This window comes from Colius striatus, chromosome 8, assembly GCF_028858725.1.
Source record: "Colius striatus isolate bColStr4 chromosome 8, bColStr4.1.hap1, whole genome shotgun sequence".
Taxonomy (NCBI): domain Eukaryota; kingdom Metazoa; phylum Chordata; class Aves; order Coliiformes; family Coliidae; genus Colius; species Colius striatus.
The window spans coordinates 5,066,791-5,085,372 of record NC_084766.1 but is presented as its reverse complement, the minus strand read 5'-3'; positions in this window follow the sequence as shown (position 1 = coordinate 5,085,372).

The window sequence follows — 18,582 nt, the reverse complement described above, 5'->3', positions numbered from 1 at the left end:
TAAGCTGCTTACCATACCTAACCCGAAATCGATGAGTGTGCTGGGAAAATCTCGCACTGAAGTTTCGAGATCTTTGCAATATCCAAAAGCATACTTTCCCCTTTGTCTTTCTCTCTCATCTTCAGTATCTCCTTTTCTCTCCTTGAGGAAGAAACAATAATTTAATTATGACTAATATACAGAAAGTCTCCTACAACCAGGATGATTAACTTGAAATGAGATGTTTTACGAGTCTTGGCTTCACTAAATGCCTTCTGTGTAGTTTTAGCTTTGCTTTACGGACCTACAAGAACATACTTAAGGCCTTACCACTTAAGCGGGAGCTGTAGTCGGTGCTGGAGAGTGAGGGGGCCTCCTGAAGCAAGCTACTGACATGCAAAAGACCATTCATTGCCTTGGGAAAACTGCACTGGTGTGAAGCCTAGAAGAGAATGCAACAGAAATCAGCATGCACATCCATAAGCTGCCTCCCACTCCTCATAAACAAGAGCTACAAACTCAGTGCCAAAAATGGAAAAAGCCTTTGAATAACCCTCTAAAAAAGATGACTAAACAGCAAAGAGAGCTGTTGTTTGGCTTGTTCAGTGAACCCCGTTTCCACTTTCTCCACAGAAACAGAAGGAGTGGAGAAGGTCTGATACGTCCAAGCAGACCCGCTTGCTGTGGAGGCTTTGGGTTGACTTCAGCCACCTTTGATGTGGAAACACAGAATAACTGAATCAAAATGCTACAAAACCAAACTGCTGATGTCTGTATTTTCTGAACCAGTAGAGACACGTGCTGCTGGCTGAGAAGGACCCTGGCTCAGCCTTGGGCCATGATGGCCAGTGTTGTATTTTCACCTCCAGTACTGTCCTGGATGTCACAGCCGAGGACTTCGTTTCTCTAAGCAGGGATGCCATGGATGCTTCTTGGAACGTAGGGTCAAGAAGCTGTGCCTTCAAATATGGAAATGCAATGTATGTTTCCCAAGGGCTGGAGACTACTATCATTAGTAGCTCCTGTGTTGTACATTACCTGCTGCAGTCACGGGTCTCCCTCTAGCCAGATAGATGTGTGTCAAGGAATAAGATACCTTCTGGGGAAGTAGCCTGTGGCCTTGGTGTTTACAGAAAACAGCAAACAGAAGGCTGTGGTACTGGAGAGGAATCATGGCACAGTTGCAAGTGAGTCAGTCTGGTATCAAAGTATTAGAGAATAAATTGCACTACCCCCAGCCCTAAGGACTACAGATAATGCGGTGCAACCAAGTTTTATCTGTGCTCAAGTACATATTTTTTATGCAGCTAAAGCTATGTCACAGATGTTCTTCACTAGAATAGATTTTGCCTTTGTTAATCCTGCATTAATCTGCTGGTAGAGCTATATCTGCATTATTACCACTGGGCTGCTTGGGGAGAGGAGCCACTGCTAGCTAGGGGCACGGTTCCTCTGCATCTCCCTTTGTGGAGCTGCAGCTGGGAGCTCAGGTTTGCTTGTGCCGGGGGGAGCACCCCGCACAGCCCCCGTTTCTATTACCACTACAGTGCTCTGCCAGGAGAGGGAGCTAGGACCCCGAGATTCAGTGCCCTTTGATGTTTTCTGCTCACAAATCATGAAGGTGTTACAGCTGTCCAACACTAACACAGGCTTCCCTGCTCGGCTGGGTGGATATTCAGGAGGCTCATGGTTTCCCATGGAGGCTTCATACCACAGAAGGGAGTTGGTTCCTCCTGGATCCCAGAGGACTCTGGTGCTCTGAATTGTGTTTTGAGGCTCTCTGTCCCTTTTCCTGATCGTTACCCCAGGTGAAATCCAATGGGAGCTTGGATGCTGTGTGAAGCCTACAGATTCTGGCATCATGCTATGGGTGCAAACCCACTGAAATGCAACTGCTGTTGGAGTGGAGGTGGCAACCAATGGATGAATAGCAAGGCAAGCAAGAGCTGGGAGGGGGGGAAAATTTTGGTTAAGGCTACCAGGTGGCACACAGATGTTTTACAACATTTCTTTCAACTTAGAAACACATCAGCCTTCTTCCCCCTGTAGTATATGTGTTTCATTTTGAACAAGTAACTGGCAGCTGGAGAAAGTTATTAGCAAATGCAAAGCCTACGTTCCAGGACTTGTAACAGCAGCAGAATTACCTGTTTCCTATTCTGCCCAAGCTTTCTGTCTCCTTTTTTTAGACATTGTTGGCCTCAAGTCAAGTTTTGCTTAAGTTATGTATCAGAAGGGGAATAAGTGGAGCTCCCTGCTTGTTTAAAGAGCAGAAAAGGGAGTTTAAACAAAGCTGGCAGAGACACCAACACAACTATTATCTAGGTTCTGGATGTGGTTGAGCCTGCTGGTAAGAAAACAGGAAATAAGTGAGAAAACAATCCTTAAAAATGTGAAAACCAGCCAATTCTACAGGGCTCCACTAATGTCTGTTAGCACTGATAAAAGAGCACACGTGATGGAAGTGCTGTGTCATTATCAAAGGCCCTTTCAATCTTATTTTCATTGTAGTTCTTCTCAAGTGCCAGGGTCTGGCAAGGGAAGGAGTCGTTTTTGACTAATGAAATGTGGGTGCTGACCAATCCACCCTCTTTCCTTCAAGGTGGTGATACTGAGCAATGCTTCCCTTCTATTTCCCATCTGATTTGAATGCAAGAACAGAGAAACTTGGTGACAGTTTTGGAGACTAGAAGAATAGCTCCTCAAATGATGCTGGGCTCTGTTAGCCAGGAGGTGCCTTGGAGCCAAGCTAGGGAAAGAATTGCTGAATGACAACACTATGTGAGCAACCACTGGAAGCTGTGAATAGGGAGGGAAGCCTCTTCACAAGAAGAGGCATCTCACTGGCTTTGTTTTGAGTCAGAAAAATTCTGTAACCTTCTGAAGCCCTCAGCCTGTTACCCTATGGCCCAAGGGGTTGGCTCTGCAGCGCACAGGGACAGAAGCTGCTCCCAGAAGCATGGCAAGTGGTCATCAGCGTGCAGGAAGCGTTTGATGGTCAGGCCTCCAAGCTTCAGGCTCTCAGCATATCCATCTGTGCAAAGGGTTCTAAACTGATAAGGATGAATGGTGTGGAGTTTTGCATGCAGGAGCTGTGGTTGTGACTTCCCATCTCTGCACCAGCCAAGAAGTTATTATAAAAATAAACACCTCAGCAGCAGCAGCAGCATTCCCAAGGGCCTATTTACTTCCGCTGGCATGAACTAATTCCTGCAGAGGAGCTCAAGCCAAATCCTGCAGAGATCAGTGGGAATCTCTCCAGGCTCTCACAAAGGCAGTTTGCACACCGGAGAAGCGGTTGCTGCTTGGTCATATTTATCACCACGTCAGTTAAAACATGTTGTCAGTTAACACTTTTTCTAACTCAACATATATTTTCTAAAGCTGAAGAAAACAGTTTTTTTTTTAACCTCTTTTTCTTTTTTCAACTACTTATTCTGATTTACTTCTGAAATCGCACAATGCACTAAATGCCGGTTGGTGGAGTGGCCAGGGATCAATTATTGCCTTTTCACATGCAAGCTGATCCTAAGTTATCTATCAATCTCTTACAATCCTTTCTCCAGAAGATATGCCTGATTTCAGAAAGCTGCAAACACATAAAGGAAGCTAAGGCAGGGAGACAGTTACTTTCCTTTGCTCGCTCTCTAAAAGATGTTTGATGAGTGAGTTTATTATCTGTAGGAAGAACGAACAAGCCAATACACCTTTTCAAGGTTTGCAGGTGCCTTAATGTTACTTGCTCATTTAATTTGGATCTATATACCTCATGAGAAGGGCAGAAGATTTTCATTTTCAAGGCCTTATTTAGCCATAAAATGTGTATCACGTTAGCTAAGAGCAGGTCTATGAATTTCATTTTATTTAGTGACAGGAGAAATAGGGATGTATATCACCTTTTCAGTAACTGATATTAAAAGGTCCATGTTTCATAAAGAAAGAGGGTATTCCATGTCATAACATCTTTCATGAAAGAAAATTCAAGGCATTTCTAGCAGAGGTATATGAAAAGTATCAGTTCACTCATATGTTAAGAATGTGAGGAAAATATAAACCCCTTTTGTGACCAGAGCTGGTCACACCTGGAAAATTAGGATGGATTTTGCTGCCTCCAACAAAGTCCACAGGAGACTTTCTATGGCCTCAATGGGACAAAAAATTCTGCTAGATTTCATACTATTATAGATATTGTACAATTTAGTCACCAAGGTCATTAAAATGCTATAATCCCTAGCGTGAGACATGATGGGGTAAGAGCACTTACAAAGGTATTGCTTTCTAAACTGGTGTAATTATGGTAGTAATTCCCAAAGAAGGAGGATTGCAAATGCATTTCCAGTTCCAGTTTCTCGATTTTTTTGTCAGTGTTCATTACAGTTGTGATATGCTTGTGTCTAAATCTTGTTGATGTCCTTCCAGAGGGCACTAAAAACCCTGAAGTAACTCAAGAAAAACGTAGTTGGTGATTCTGACTGGCTGCTGAATCACTGCCTTTTGAGCACTGCCTCTCAGCTCATAAGCTAGAATGTTCACTGTTATACCACGCAGAATACTTGCTCTCTGTTTATATTATTCTACTTACAGTTTGTCTAATTTAATGGGAATTATGGCAGAGAGAAAAGAAAAGGAAAAAAAAAGCCTTCACCTCACCAAACTTGGATGATTTGGGGGCTAAGAAGCCTAAGAGAGCTGTGACATTCAGCTGTATTTTCAGTTCTTGTGAATTGCAGGCGGGTGAGGGGCTGTGGGTGCTGGTGGGGTGGGAGGTTTTCTTCAGTCAGGCTCTAGAGAATGAGGCTTGAGCCCAAAATCTCAGGGCAGAGGATCTACCCCTCCTGGCAGTGCCCAGGACAGGGTCCTGAAAGCCTCTTAAGGCACTGAAGAAACACATTGAGTGGTGAAGTCTCCGTTATCAGTTTTAAGAAGGGGATGGACACACAGGTCTCTGAATTATGGCAACAAAAGATTCAAGCTGAAAGAAACACGAGCTGAGAAGAGTGCTTAACCATTTCCTGATGGTAATCCTCTCAACAGTGATGAAAATCAGCCAGAGGAAAATAAACCAAAACGTTCTTTTCATGATAAAGGAAAAACCTGCACTTGGGACCCACTTGTTTTTAACCTCTCAGTTGCACTGCATTCCTTGACAACTGGGGGGAGGCAGAGGTGTTACAAGGTCTAGTATTTTGTTTTTCCCAGGGCTTGAAATTGGCCTTGGGTGCTCCCATACAGGGGGGATAAATGCATTTCCTTCTTCTCTGAAGATGTCTAGCGTCTGCATTTCTCTCTGCTCTGTAGAGCCACCTCCACTGCTTAACTAAGCTCTCAGTTGTAATCTGAACAAAGAAGTGCTATTCTTTAGGCAAGAACACCATAAAAAGCCCAGGGTATTTATTCTCAGTCCTTTGACGAATGAGGACAAGATTCCTGTTCCCATTGAGTTGCTAGCTTCTTCACAGGTGCTACCAAATAAATACATCACTTTGGAAGATGATTTCTGCAGTGACACAGTCAACTCATTTCTCATATCCCTTTATCAGATAGCTACCAGGTTAAGGACTAAATGAACAACACCCACTTCCATTAGATACCAGATTAAAGATCAAATGAATAACACTTGCTTGGATGAGATTTGAAATGGTCACTATGTTCACTGTGATTTTCTATATCCTCATTAGCCCCTGGAACTATCCAGTCACCAATGTAACACATTGCAAAAAGGCTCTCGGTGTCTTCTAAGCTAGAAGGAAACCTGCAAATAACATTTCATTTAAATACATCTCCTGAAACCCTGGTGATGTCTCAAACAGGTTACCACTTTGGACTTTCAGACTTTCAGAATCAGTGTTTCTTAACGATGCTACCAAAGAATTGAAAGCATGTGACATTTATATCTCACAATTTGACAGCCGACACTTGTAGCAAATAAACCCAGGAAGTTCTGTTCTAACAGAGGATTTTGTTGATGTTTAGTACATTAAGTGTATGTAGTACACAAACTGTAATCCATGCTTACAGCTTTTTTTGTAAGTCTGCAATTAAATAGACATGGAAGCAAGAGGATGTGATACTGAGCTGGGATTCAAAGCAGTCACACCATGCTCTAGAATAGATAACAATACTCACAGACATGTTTCTTTCACAGTTTTTTTTGATGGTTTTTTTTTCCTTTCTGACTTGTGGCCTTTTGGTTAATGCTGCCAGCATCTTGCAGAGTTAAGCAGCAGATGTTGTAGCCCCTTGGTGAACGTGGCTGGCAGTAGCACAACCGTCTGGAGGAGGTGACAAGATTTAGCATGAACAGGTTTGTGGTTTGCTCCTTCAAGTAATAATAATAATAACAATAGAAAAAAATCCAGTAATGTAAGTTATCAGCTTTATTCTCCAGCCTACATTCCTTATACACTGTAAGAAGTTGAGGTGAAGTTATGTGTGGCTCAAGACTACAGTGGCTGTTTCCTTGTCCTGAAAACATGGTGTAGAACCATCATCATCAGCATCACCCAGCACCCAATCAACCCAAATGTTTGGGTAAAGACCAGTTGCCCAAAGTTTGACTTAATGTAAACCAGAGAACAGACACACCTCCATAGCTTCTCACTTCAAAAGAAAAGCTCATACCATAAGGATTTTGCAATGAGGCTTCCACCTTACAAAGACTCGCAGAAGAGCTGAAGCTGTGGCCTCGTCAAAGCAGAGATGACAACTCTGAGGGCCCAGCTACACAGCAAGGACTTAGCAGCTCGTGGTGGCCACGGAGGTAAATATTGCATAAGTCCAGCACTTTAAGTGAGACTGTGGAACAGAGGGCTGTGGTATGCTTGATTGGCATAAAAGCCCTCAAATCTCACAAGTGGTGGCTTTGCTCCCTATAATAACATTATACTAAAATTAGTGCCTGATCCATTAAACAATTTCTTCATGATAACTAATCTGATCACTTCTAGGGAGAAGGACAGAAGACTTGATAGGACATATAATCTACTGTGACAGCAGGAACTCTGTCACTACTCATGTATCTACATGGGAAACGAGAAAGCAAGAAAATGGAGTGCTTCAAGCATGTTCAGGAAAACCCTCTCAATGCAGAAATCAAAAGGTTTGTAGCAGGGAGAGGCAGTGCCAGCTCTGCAGTGCCAGCTTCATGTTTATTTATTCCAGAAAAAATATAAGAAGGAGATACTGAAGTAAAGACAAGATAATTTTATTCCCAGATCAAATAAAAGAACACAGAGTGTGTTCTCATCAAAGTGATTACTTTAGGGGGAACTAATACAATGAATGTTATTAAATGAAACAACTTCTTTATAGGGCATCTCACATTAAGGATTTTAGTGTAAGTAATATTTCTGTCAGGCAAAGTGATGCAAGAGAAAACATCTTGTAGAAGGCACAAAAAAGACCTTTAAGGAGGCGCTAAGTAACAAGAGAGGAATATGAACCATTGTGAGAACTCTCATAAGATGGCATTTTCTCAGAGAGTGCACGCATTTACACATCCTTGTCGAGGCATTCCTTAATAAACACATCCTTGTAACAATGTATGCTGTTTGTTATACTTCCTATGCAGCAAATTATCCCTGTGCTTAACAGCTCTGAGAAGCAAGGATGTCAGGAGCAAAAATGACTATTGTCCTTTCCTACTAGTTGCTTGAAAACTTTTATTGTAAATTAGCTTTTAGGTGCTGGTCTAGTTAAAGCTAATGGCTGCTCAGCACAGACAGCTGGGCCAAATCCTCAGCTCTACAGGAGCACGTTCTCAGTGCAAACCTGAAAGGCTTGCATGTCTCCCCTTCCATCATGCTGGAAGCCTTAGGAGTAAACCCTTGCAGTGCTGGGCACAAAGTCTATACAGATAGCGTGCTTTCTCAGTACATTTAGACATGTTAGCACTGTCAGAGCTAAGAAACGTGGACCTCTTGTATCTTTTTGTGTTCTGAAATGACACCAGTATATCAGTACACTTGAAGACCTACAGCTACATTTTATTATGGTAGAATCTGAGGGGTCTCGGGGGTAATTATTTATCAAATGACTAGCACATCTTGCCTCAAGTGCAAGTTCTGGAAAGCCATGTCTTCTTTAAGGGTCATGAGAGTTAGAAATGAAAAAGCCTGACCACATCATCTTGTATTGTTCCCTCCAGTGCCTTTGCCAGTAATTTATCAAATCTGTATTTATCTTAGTATTTATATATGGCTCCCATTGCACCACTTTGCAACACTCAATTCCTTTATTCTCACAAGGGGCCTATCTGGTATATTCTGCATCACGTCTGATGCAGCCTTGAAGAGAAGGATCATGGCAACAGAAAATGACAGGAATGTAGTCTCTTTGCCTTATTTGCTACCTCACTAAATCATGGTTCGATTCTCACCTGATGGGGCTTCCACCTCTCACGTGGGACAGATGAGAAGAGGAGCAGGTGGGAACTGTGTTTGTTTTGAGATGTGAAGGGCTCAGAGTTGTCCTCTGTTTTCTGCTGCTTTCTTCCACGATATTCAGGACTTTGCAGGAACCAGAGAATTTACAGAACGTGTCACTGCAATTATTTGGTCAGGTTCTATGTCTTTTGTTCTTCAGGAGGTTTGAGTGCAAAGTGAACACGTGCCTTTTGTGCTGGGATATTTTTGTGCCTGTTTTCTTCAGGCACTTGCTGAAGTAAGACCTTTTTTAACCCTTTGCTGTTTGCTTTTTTTTCCCCAACAAAAATCTATTAAAAAGAAAAAAACCCAGAAAACTAAGTAAACGAATAACTAACCCAGCAAAGCCTTTTGTTTCTTTTTGCATTGGTCATGTTTTCTACAGCTTTCAATCCTCGCTATGACCAAATATGACCAACCACAACTGCTGAAATGCCATCTTGAGTGGCCAGATGTAGACATATCAGAGATCTCCAATCCAATTCTCCTCTGGAAAAGAAATTTTGAACCTGATAACCCCAGAGAAAGGATGTTTTGGTGAGTCAGTGTCTACCTTTGTTCTTTCTAATTCTCCCAAGGAAGGAAGCACAGCACATGCTGATTCTGACTTGCAAATATCAAGTGACACATGGGAAAACAGGAGTGGAGAACTTGGCTGCCCTAGAAGAGTTTAAATGATAAAAACACTATCTGAGACTAATGGGAGGTTTATTTTGTATTGAAAATGTATTTCTTGTAGACCTAGACTCCCTTCATTACTAAACTGAGAACTCCCTAGGTTTTTATTACCAAAGCACTGTCTTCAGTTGCAGCACTTGAAGTTAATGTCAGAACCTCCTGCACAAACCACCGGTTCTGGCTTGAGTGAGTGGTTTGTTGGCCATTTGTACAAGCCATCAGTGAAAGTACAGAGGAATAATAAAACAGAATATAAGAAAGTCTGTTAGGACTCTCAAAAAGTGTAGAAGGTTGCCTACAAACATGGAAAAGGAGGTACAAGCACTAAAGTTTTGATGTCTAACCCTCAAACAGCCATTCTTTCCCTTTCAATTTGACAGTAACACAGGTTTTGAATAATGCACTGAAAAGACTGTAATCTTAAGGACTTGTTATAGACATTTTCTCAATGGTCCTAATCCAGAGTGGAGGCTGGAGGCTTTGGCTATAGGCTAATGGCTGACTCTTGTTTACCCTCTGGGCACTTTTCACAGTTCTGGCAGCAGCAAACAGCCTTGAAGTGTTTGTAAAATATGGTATACATTTGCATTGTAGCAAATGAGTCCCAAAGTCTTTAATGCTAACATTGGTATGAATGTAAATTTAATAGACCTGCAGCTTTTTCATAACAACCCCCATACCTTCCCTTTGTGAGCCACGAGAGAAAACAAGCACTCGATAAAAACGGGGTTTTACCTTAGAACCATACAAAGAAGCATTATCATTCTTTGGGATGAGAAAAGCTTAAATTCAGCCTTATTTTCCCTTTATTCTTTCCTTTACTTATTACATATAACAACTTAAATCTTCCTATTGCTGCTGTTATTAACAGGCAGAAACGATCAACAGAGAAATCGGATCCAGTCTGGAATGTCTCTGACTTGCTCTAACCCATGGATGTTAATTCCAACACTGGCCCTTTAGCTGTATTGTTCCATCATTCATGAACTTGTAATGAGAATTTCTGAGGATGCTGGACCTCCTCCCATCATGTTTTTTGAGATGAGGTGAGTAGGACAGATGCTGATCTGACATAAATGGTCACCTTTGCAGACTTTACATGAAGGGTTTTGCAACAAATAGAAAAGCTTTTATTATGAATAAATGCACCACAAGTGTATTAAAACCCAATCTCTAATATCCCCTGCCCATTTCATACCTTGTATCTTATTTGAAGTCCCTTCCAACTCCTACCATTCTATGATTCCATGACTCTGTGAACTGGAACTGGGTAAAATACTTCCCACTGGCTTTGTAGTTTCACACACATCATTTCTTTTGTTGGAATTTTCTTATGGATAAACCTGAAGGAGTAAGCTAAAAATCACAGACTACCAAGTAGTCAGGGAAAGGTTTTTCATGCCATGTAAAGAATTGACCTAAACCCTTTAGCATTGTCTTAAGGGCAGCTCTTTTCATTTTTACAGTTGATTCCTCAGTGTAGACAAAGCAATCATGAAAATCAATATCTAAAGTTTTCAAGTTTCTGTATTTAGAGTATACAAGTAATTTAGCTTTGTCAGTACTTCAAGGTGCTTGAAAACTGAGCTGTAAAGGAAACCAGACACCCAATCTGCAATGCAAATATATAAGATCATGAATTGGATTTAATGGGCTCCGGTAAATCACAACGTTGATGCTCTCACATGATACTTCACCTTAGCACCAGATTAAAGAAAAGTCAAGTCAAAGAGCATATGCTCTAAACCTTTCAAGTTTGAGAACAGAATCGTGCCAGCCATTTACTATGGAATCCATAAGCGTATTAAGCACATCTGACTTTTGGGTTCAGTGCAGACCTGAAACTTGGATGAAATATTCTTTAAAACGTTAGTCTTTAGAATTTAATACAGGAATTTTCAGGACTAACTGACCTTGTGTTTGTAGCGTGTTTGTAGCAGTTTTTAAAAGAACTGAAGAGACAGTTTGTGTTTTCAGGTGAAGAAACGTCACCAATTTCACAAATCCCTTTTACCAAAACACCAATATCACACGGTGAAACAATTCAAAACCAAAATGATTTGTGACTCTTGGATTTGTAATAGCTTGAAAAAATGCAGCAACTTTGTTAAATATATTTATATTACCTGGATTTTCTACCTGGAACTCCCATCCCTTCTTTGAAATCACCTACCATCATAGCAAACCAAAATGATCAAACAAACTCTCGTTTGTTTAAATCCCAGAGGAGATTCTTCAGAGGGATCTTCTTTCTCTTTTGTCTTTTTTATTAGCATGACTACAGGTTAACTATCTAAACCTGTGGTTGCAGTAGGAGCCTCTGCTATGTGGAATGGAAAGGAAAAACTATTTTGGCAACTGACTGAGTAACTTTAACCTGGAGTGTCTCTGTTACTCGGTGTCTGGTCAGAATATTATTATCCCTAAAGTTCATGAAAATGAAACCACTTCTTTGGGAGCTTCCAAGTGTGAGGAAGGAAGGAATTTCATACAATTTTCCAATTGCATTTTGAAGGACAAGGAAATTGTGGCATTCCCTTATTTCTGGCATTGCACCTCACTTCGAAACTGTAGAAGACATTTTTTTTCAATCCAGTGTTGCACATATCATTTAAACATAACTCTGAAAAAGACAATTAATTTGTCAACCTAGCAAAGAAAGGGAGTTTTTTAAAAGAAAAAAGTAGTAAGCTATAGCAAGGTTGCAGAAGTGCAGGCACAATTACATAATATGTATGGAAAGAAAGAATCCAGACACTCAAGGATAAAGGATAAATACAGAGACTCAAAGGAGAGAATGAAATAGAAAGCAAAGCCTCTGGGACTAGGTTAGAGTGAAACAGGGAATTTCATCAATCTTAAACCTGCATTTGGAAGGGCCAGGCATATGCCCTGGCACCTCTGAGTCCTTTTGGAGCATGCTCAAAAAGCAGCTAGGCACACAGAAGGTGACTCCTGCCTCTACCTATGTGGGCTCTGGTTGTGTTCCATGGTCTTTCCCAGGAGCCACAAATCCATTCCTTCCCTCATGGGAAACCTTAGTCACTTACAGTCATACTAAGATCTAGTTATTTCTCCTCGTTATCAAGCCAGTGTGTTATTAGACACCACTTGACACAAAAAGAGAGCAACGCAAACCTCGTGGAGGCTTTCAGCCACAGTGGAAAAACCTAAGCCCTTGAAGAATCTTAGGAGATACGTCTGCACATGCACATGCTGTTTATGAGCAAACACTCAACTAACAGCCGCCTTCTTGGATGAAGCAGGCATCTTTTGGGTTTGTAATCCCTCTGAGGGATGCTGAATACACGACTTGCTCTGCAGCAGGACAGATTTCCTGAAACAGCCTCTTTCCAAAGTTTTGAATGATTGGATGTAGCAAACACAGCATTGCTCTTTAGTAAACTTTGGCTAAAAGAGATTGTTAAATAGTGATAAGAGAGCTAAAGAACTCAGTGTTTCTTATTTCTAGTAGAAATAGAGGAATTTCTTCAAACTGCTTCAGAAAAGGAGAATCTTCTCTGGCAGAGAGGGAGTGGGGAAACGGGCAGGGAGGACAGAATCACAACAGCTGACTGTCTGTGCAATTTATGGCATGATTTTTCAGAGAGATGTACCCCGTCTGTGCAGACTAAAGAAACTGCCAGCAGTAGGAACAGGCAGAGTTTTTTTTATACTTAGAAGTGCTGGTGACATTTCCTATTTGAAAGCTAGGGACAGAAATGTGGAGTGGAAAAGGAGTGGTAGAGGTATTCCCTGACGTGTTTAAACACTTTTTTAACAACACTAGGGCCAGGGTCACCTAGGTCACTTACATTTTTACTGCAATTGAGCATTTGGTTTTAGCATGTTCTGGGAGTTTATACTGAGAATTTCCATACTTGCTTCATCCTGTGCAGATACCAGTCTGTTTTTTTCAACTGTCAGTACATATGGGTGGTGAATTTGCACTCTGACTTGTGTGTAAGTGACATACCAGAAAGCGGATGAGTTTTCTCTTTGGCAGTCCAGCAGAGCTCTTTAACATGAGTTAAAGAGTTCTTGTGGTTATGCTTTATCCTAAAAATGTGAAGTCTTTTCCTACTATCTCACTAGGTATGACAGGAAAAGACATTGGTCAGGTTTTGCCTTCAACATCTTAATAGTTCAAAGGAGTAAATAAAAAGTAACTACAAGAAATGAAAGGAAAATCTCAACCAACCTCCACAATTATTTTCTCCCCTCAAAATAGCCTGGCTGGTATTTGGGATTTGCTCCTACCATCAGGATAGCCCCTGGATTCCACTTCCCATTATAAAGATTAACATTTCTATAGCTTCTCTGCAAAGTCAAACCAAGCAAATCCAGGAGGCTGGCTAAGCTTTGAGCACATCAAAATGGTTCACTTACAATTAGATCATATCGTAGTACCGACCTTGATTTAGGAAGGTGGCTTTTTGTTTGAGTCACTCAAACACTGAAATATGTGCTTGATTTTAAATCTGGGACTAAATGTCACTAAAATACCGTTTAGGACACAAAACAGTTCCCATGAGCAGCTACTTAAAGCCAGAGTAAATTTAGCATAATAACATACATGGGGTTTAATAAATGCAGGTAATGAGACCTAGCAGGATAGCAGGAATAGTGCCTGGCTGGATGTGGTTGTGCAGCCAGGTTAACAGAAAGATCTACATTTAGACAAAAGCAAACATAAACAGACACAATATGTAGCAAGTTTTCCTAGCTCACTCATTTATACATACACCACGTGTTTGCCTCACCCAGCACCCTGCTGCCATCCCAAAATGTCCATTTGGCTGCTGCTGGTGTTTTGTTCTCTGCTGGAAGCACTTAATTTTCAGGAGGTGCTGAATGTGATCTATTCAATTATTTCTTCTGACAGGCATCCATGCAATGAGGGACTTCAGCTGTGGAAATGGTGACCCTATTCTCACAACTTCATTACACAGACAAGCTCAAACACAAACCATAAGTGAGGAGTTCTGTGATCAGGAGGTATATATATATGCCAGCATCATGCACTCAGAAATTCAGATTTAGTCTTCCAAAATTATAAGCCTGGCTTATAATGTTCTTTAAGAAACAGATGTTTGTCTCGACTGTCACAACCCATGCAGAAACTGAGCTCTTCATAAAAGAGGAAAGGCTTCATAGGTTTAAAGAAAGAAAAAGATCAAGGCTCAGCTAAAACTATCTTGACATCTGAAAAAAATAAAGAAAGAACTGGGAAAAACAGCACTATCTATATTGTAAATGCTGGATGGGGAAAAAGGAGGACAAAAGACTCATCTGTAGACATCCATCAGAAGTTGAAGGTCTTGATTTGATCAGTTACTGGCATCATGACATGAATGACGAGATTCTTCAACAACTTACATTACACAACACTAAAATGCCAATATATAGGGATATTTAGATCCAAAGGAATTAAAACCAAATGAAATGAAAACAAAGGAATTTAGGGTCCAAACCTGAAGCCAGTTGACACAGTAGGACTCTCTCTAGAGCTAAGTAGTAATCCTGCAGACAGGTAGTTCTAGTACTGTTCCAGCTCTTGTTAAAAGCTGTGGTTTCTTTTCTGAGAGAGATGCAGAAACCCACACGGTTGCTGGAAGCTTGTCACAAATGGATCTGCTTCATAGACCTCACTGAATGAACATCACCTCATCCTGGTGATGATAAAGCCTCTAAAATGGGAATAAAGTCCAGAAATGCTTTTAACATTCACAGCTTTTAGCATCTCCTTCCACGTGCCCAGTACCCACAATTCCACAATATACCTCCTCTTACAGGTACAGCAAAAAGTACACTCTGGTTCTTAAAACACCCTATCTGTGCACTTGCCTTCATTATGCAATTTTGTTGTATGTGGACTTGACATAATGATGACCATAACTGACCTGTCAGCGTAGATCAGAGCAAATCATATTCAGCATGGCAGGTAATGGCAATTAAACCTTGGGCCTATTTCATAATATGAACAAACATCTCAAGACCTGACTTGGAAGGGTCATAATAGTCAGATAAAACATATAATAGGGAGACAAGACTTGTAAAAGCCAGGGGAATGAATGTGACACATCCACTGCAGACTGTAGCTTAATCTCTGAGAAACACAGCTATCTGCAGCATTTCTAAGAGGCCTACGAGAAACTTTTAAGGAAGATGGGAAAGGAAGATGTAACCTGCTTTGAGAACATTGTCTTGTACCTTTACAATCAGTGTTGAACCAAGCCAGTGTTTCCAAGCTGCTCTCTGCCATAATGCCTAACATTTCCTGCAATGTGTGCTGTTCTTTCCCAAATCAAAGCAGGTATTCAAAACTGGACCCAGATGAGTAAAAAGCAGAGCTGTCACACACGGTATTTTCTGCATGTGAGAGGAGAAGGACCTGAATATGGCACAGGAAAGATTTTCAGTTTTTTAAGATCAGAGCATTTTATTCTTCTGGAAGCTGTTTGTTGGTGTTTGGGGTTTTTTTTCTGTGCAACATGATATTCTCAGGTATGGCTCAGAAGATAGCATCGTAACACATAGGAGTGAACGGATCTATGTCTACATGCATTCACTAGATAGGAATCATGTCTTCTGGGAACAGGAAAGAAAAGAAAAGAAGGATTTTTTCCCCTTTTAAATCTGCATTAGGAATTATACAGTCCTCCAGTGGAGCCCCTAACTGGATGTATGTGCTGCTTTGTTTCCTGTAGGGAGAGAGATATAAAAAGTGCAGATAACGAAACCTAACTAGAAGGGTAGGCCTCTTAAAAGTATTCATTGTCTAGCGAAAGAGAGAGGAAGGAACACACCTGACCTTGACCACCCAAGCTTTTAACACTCAAAAAGACTTTCAGAGCTTTCTGAGAAAGATTTACAGCTGCAAAAGGACATGGGAATTACACTGCTGCAAAAGGAATATCATTTGCTTTTGCTTCCTCTGTCCTTCAAAAGCACCCAAGTCACTTCTGCGGTTTGAAGAAATTTAAATGCATTGTTTTGGGAAGTGACTGACAGAATCAAAGGAATGCCTGGCTCAATATACCCTCCTACAGCCTCTCCCTCCAAATTTCTAGCCCTCCTCTTACACTATCTGCCTTTTCTGAGAACCAGTCTCTGTGTCCCCTTCCTCTGTGCCCTCTGTAACAAAGGAACCCATCACTCAGTGTCTGTGGCTGGTGCAATTAACACATTACAGCCACGATAAGTTCCTAAAAGCTCTTTTCTTGCTGATAAAGTTCACTATTGCAGGCAGGCCACAGCTCTCAGCCTTCTAGATTCTTGTTACCAATAATGGTCCAGTCTGAATGCCTCCTTACTAAACCATGGCAATATTGCTGGCTCTAAACCCAGAAGGTCCAGATAGGGTTAGAGCTTCACTGTACTGCATACTTGAAACTCACAATGTCTACATTTTGCATGATATTATTATTGTGACAATATGTCCAAACAGAAATAACCAACAATATCTGCTCACAGAAGCAATGAGAGAACTAGTCCAGCCACAGCAGCTTTTCCTTGGAGCAAGCTCAACCCTCTGTTCAGACCTCCAGGAGAAGCTGTTTTTGTCAAAGATTTCTTGAATAACAGGGAATATGCAAACAAAGCTCCCTGAATTCTCAGCACCTAAGGATCCTGTTTCAGTTTTAATATACACAAACACAGGATTATTCTGCTGGCAAAACCAGCTGTTTCTTCATTCATATCATATTTGAACAATTTCAGGGTCTTTCGGGTTTTAGTGCCTCAGGGTATAAAATGACGACTCAGTCTCTTAGGGAATGTATTTCTAACAGTTTCTTCCAGTCAGAGATGCCATGAAACCAGAAGAAAGTTTTCTTTTTTACACTCTTTTTTTTCTTTTCCACACATCAAGGAAATGATTAGAGGCTGGGATAACTTCTGGCAGGTGCAACTTCCAAAGGGGCCCTGTGCTACTTATCTCTGTGGTAGGCGAAGTGTCAGATACCGTGCTTAACTTCTTCACAGAGTCCCAGCCTGTCTTACCACACTCCTGCCCAAAGAGATGTTTTGTAGTGCTGGGATCTCTGAATTTGCTTTGAAGTTCTTTACTGAGGTTTAGAAAATTCATGACAAGCTAAAGGAATGAGATCTGTTCTCTCCTCTCCCTCCCCTACAATGTATTTTAATGAACATTCTGGGGTGGATGAGTAGGAAAACCTTGAATATAAACCTATGTGAAATGCAGGAATTGGGGATCTGAACTTTGCAGCTGACTCCTACACTTAAAATCCCAAAAGGTAGGAATGTGTGGAAAAAAAATGTATTAATTGATTTGCAAACTTTAGAGTTAGGATCTTCCTGAATGATTTTATTCATAATGTTTCTTCTTTACCATCAGTATGCATTTCATAAGTCAATAACATATGGGATGCCTCCATATACTCAAGTGAAGATGACACATTCATAGTCATGCAGCTGTTTTTTCACACCTGAGACAGAAGATACGGCTCCGTATCAGTGCTCACCCACAGCTGTACCACATAAATAAAACAGTAGAGTGTGACAAAAAAAGAGAGAAACAATGAGTTAGAAGAAAATTCCTCTTTCTAACTGCAGGTTGCTGCGCTCTTAGTTAAGAAAGCAAAGAATCTTGTTCAGCATAGTTGTAAGAAGTTACTATTTCAAGATTAACTCCTTCTCAGGGAACGTTGCATGGCTGGCTGTGTTCTGTGACATTCAAAATTCAATGTGTTAAGATAGCATGTGTTAAAAAAAGCACTATGAGGAGAAACAACTGTGCCCTGGGCAGGGAGAGCTCCCAGGAGTCACATTGCATCCCCCTCCTCGGTGCATTTTACACCAGGAAGAAAGGTTTGTAGATTTTGCTGCATTTTACTGAGGTTTGCTGGTGTCTTCAAGACATAGTTGCAGTTCTCAGTGGGAACTCAAAGAGTTCAGACCCAGATGCATCACAGCTTCCCTTCCCAGGGAAGAGTAAACTTACCCTTTCACCATCAGCCACTTCTGACAACTGCTAAAATCTCCCTTTTCTGGTCTTTTCTACCCTCCTTCCAGCATATCCTGCTCCTCAAACTATGCTCAGAGCCAAGCCTTTGCTCACTTGGGAGCACTCAGCCTTTTCCCTCATCTATGGCCCAGCACAGCTGGGTGCTGAGAGGTCCACGCCCCAGACCCCTCTTAGCTCCTGATTTCCAACAAGGCTCAATCTCCTCTCAATATTGTCACTCTACTTACTGCATTGTTATTCTACTTAAGCTTCCCCATGCTGTGCTGTTGTGAGGGTCATCACTACAGATCAAATCCTGATTATTTTGTTCAAAGTACACAAACACCTCAAGATTTTTTTTGGCCAGCTGGGTTTGATTTTAAGAGATCACCTGTAGAAAGAAAGAAAGAAATCTATCTTTTAAAATATCTGCCCCTTCCAAGACTTTAGAAGAGAAATAATTTGCCACTGTTTAAAGCCAATCTAGCCAGAACCAAAGCTGTATGTTCTTGCAGCAGTTATGTTAATAAGTGC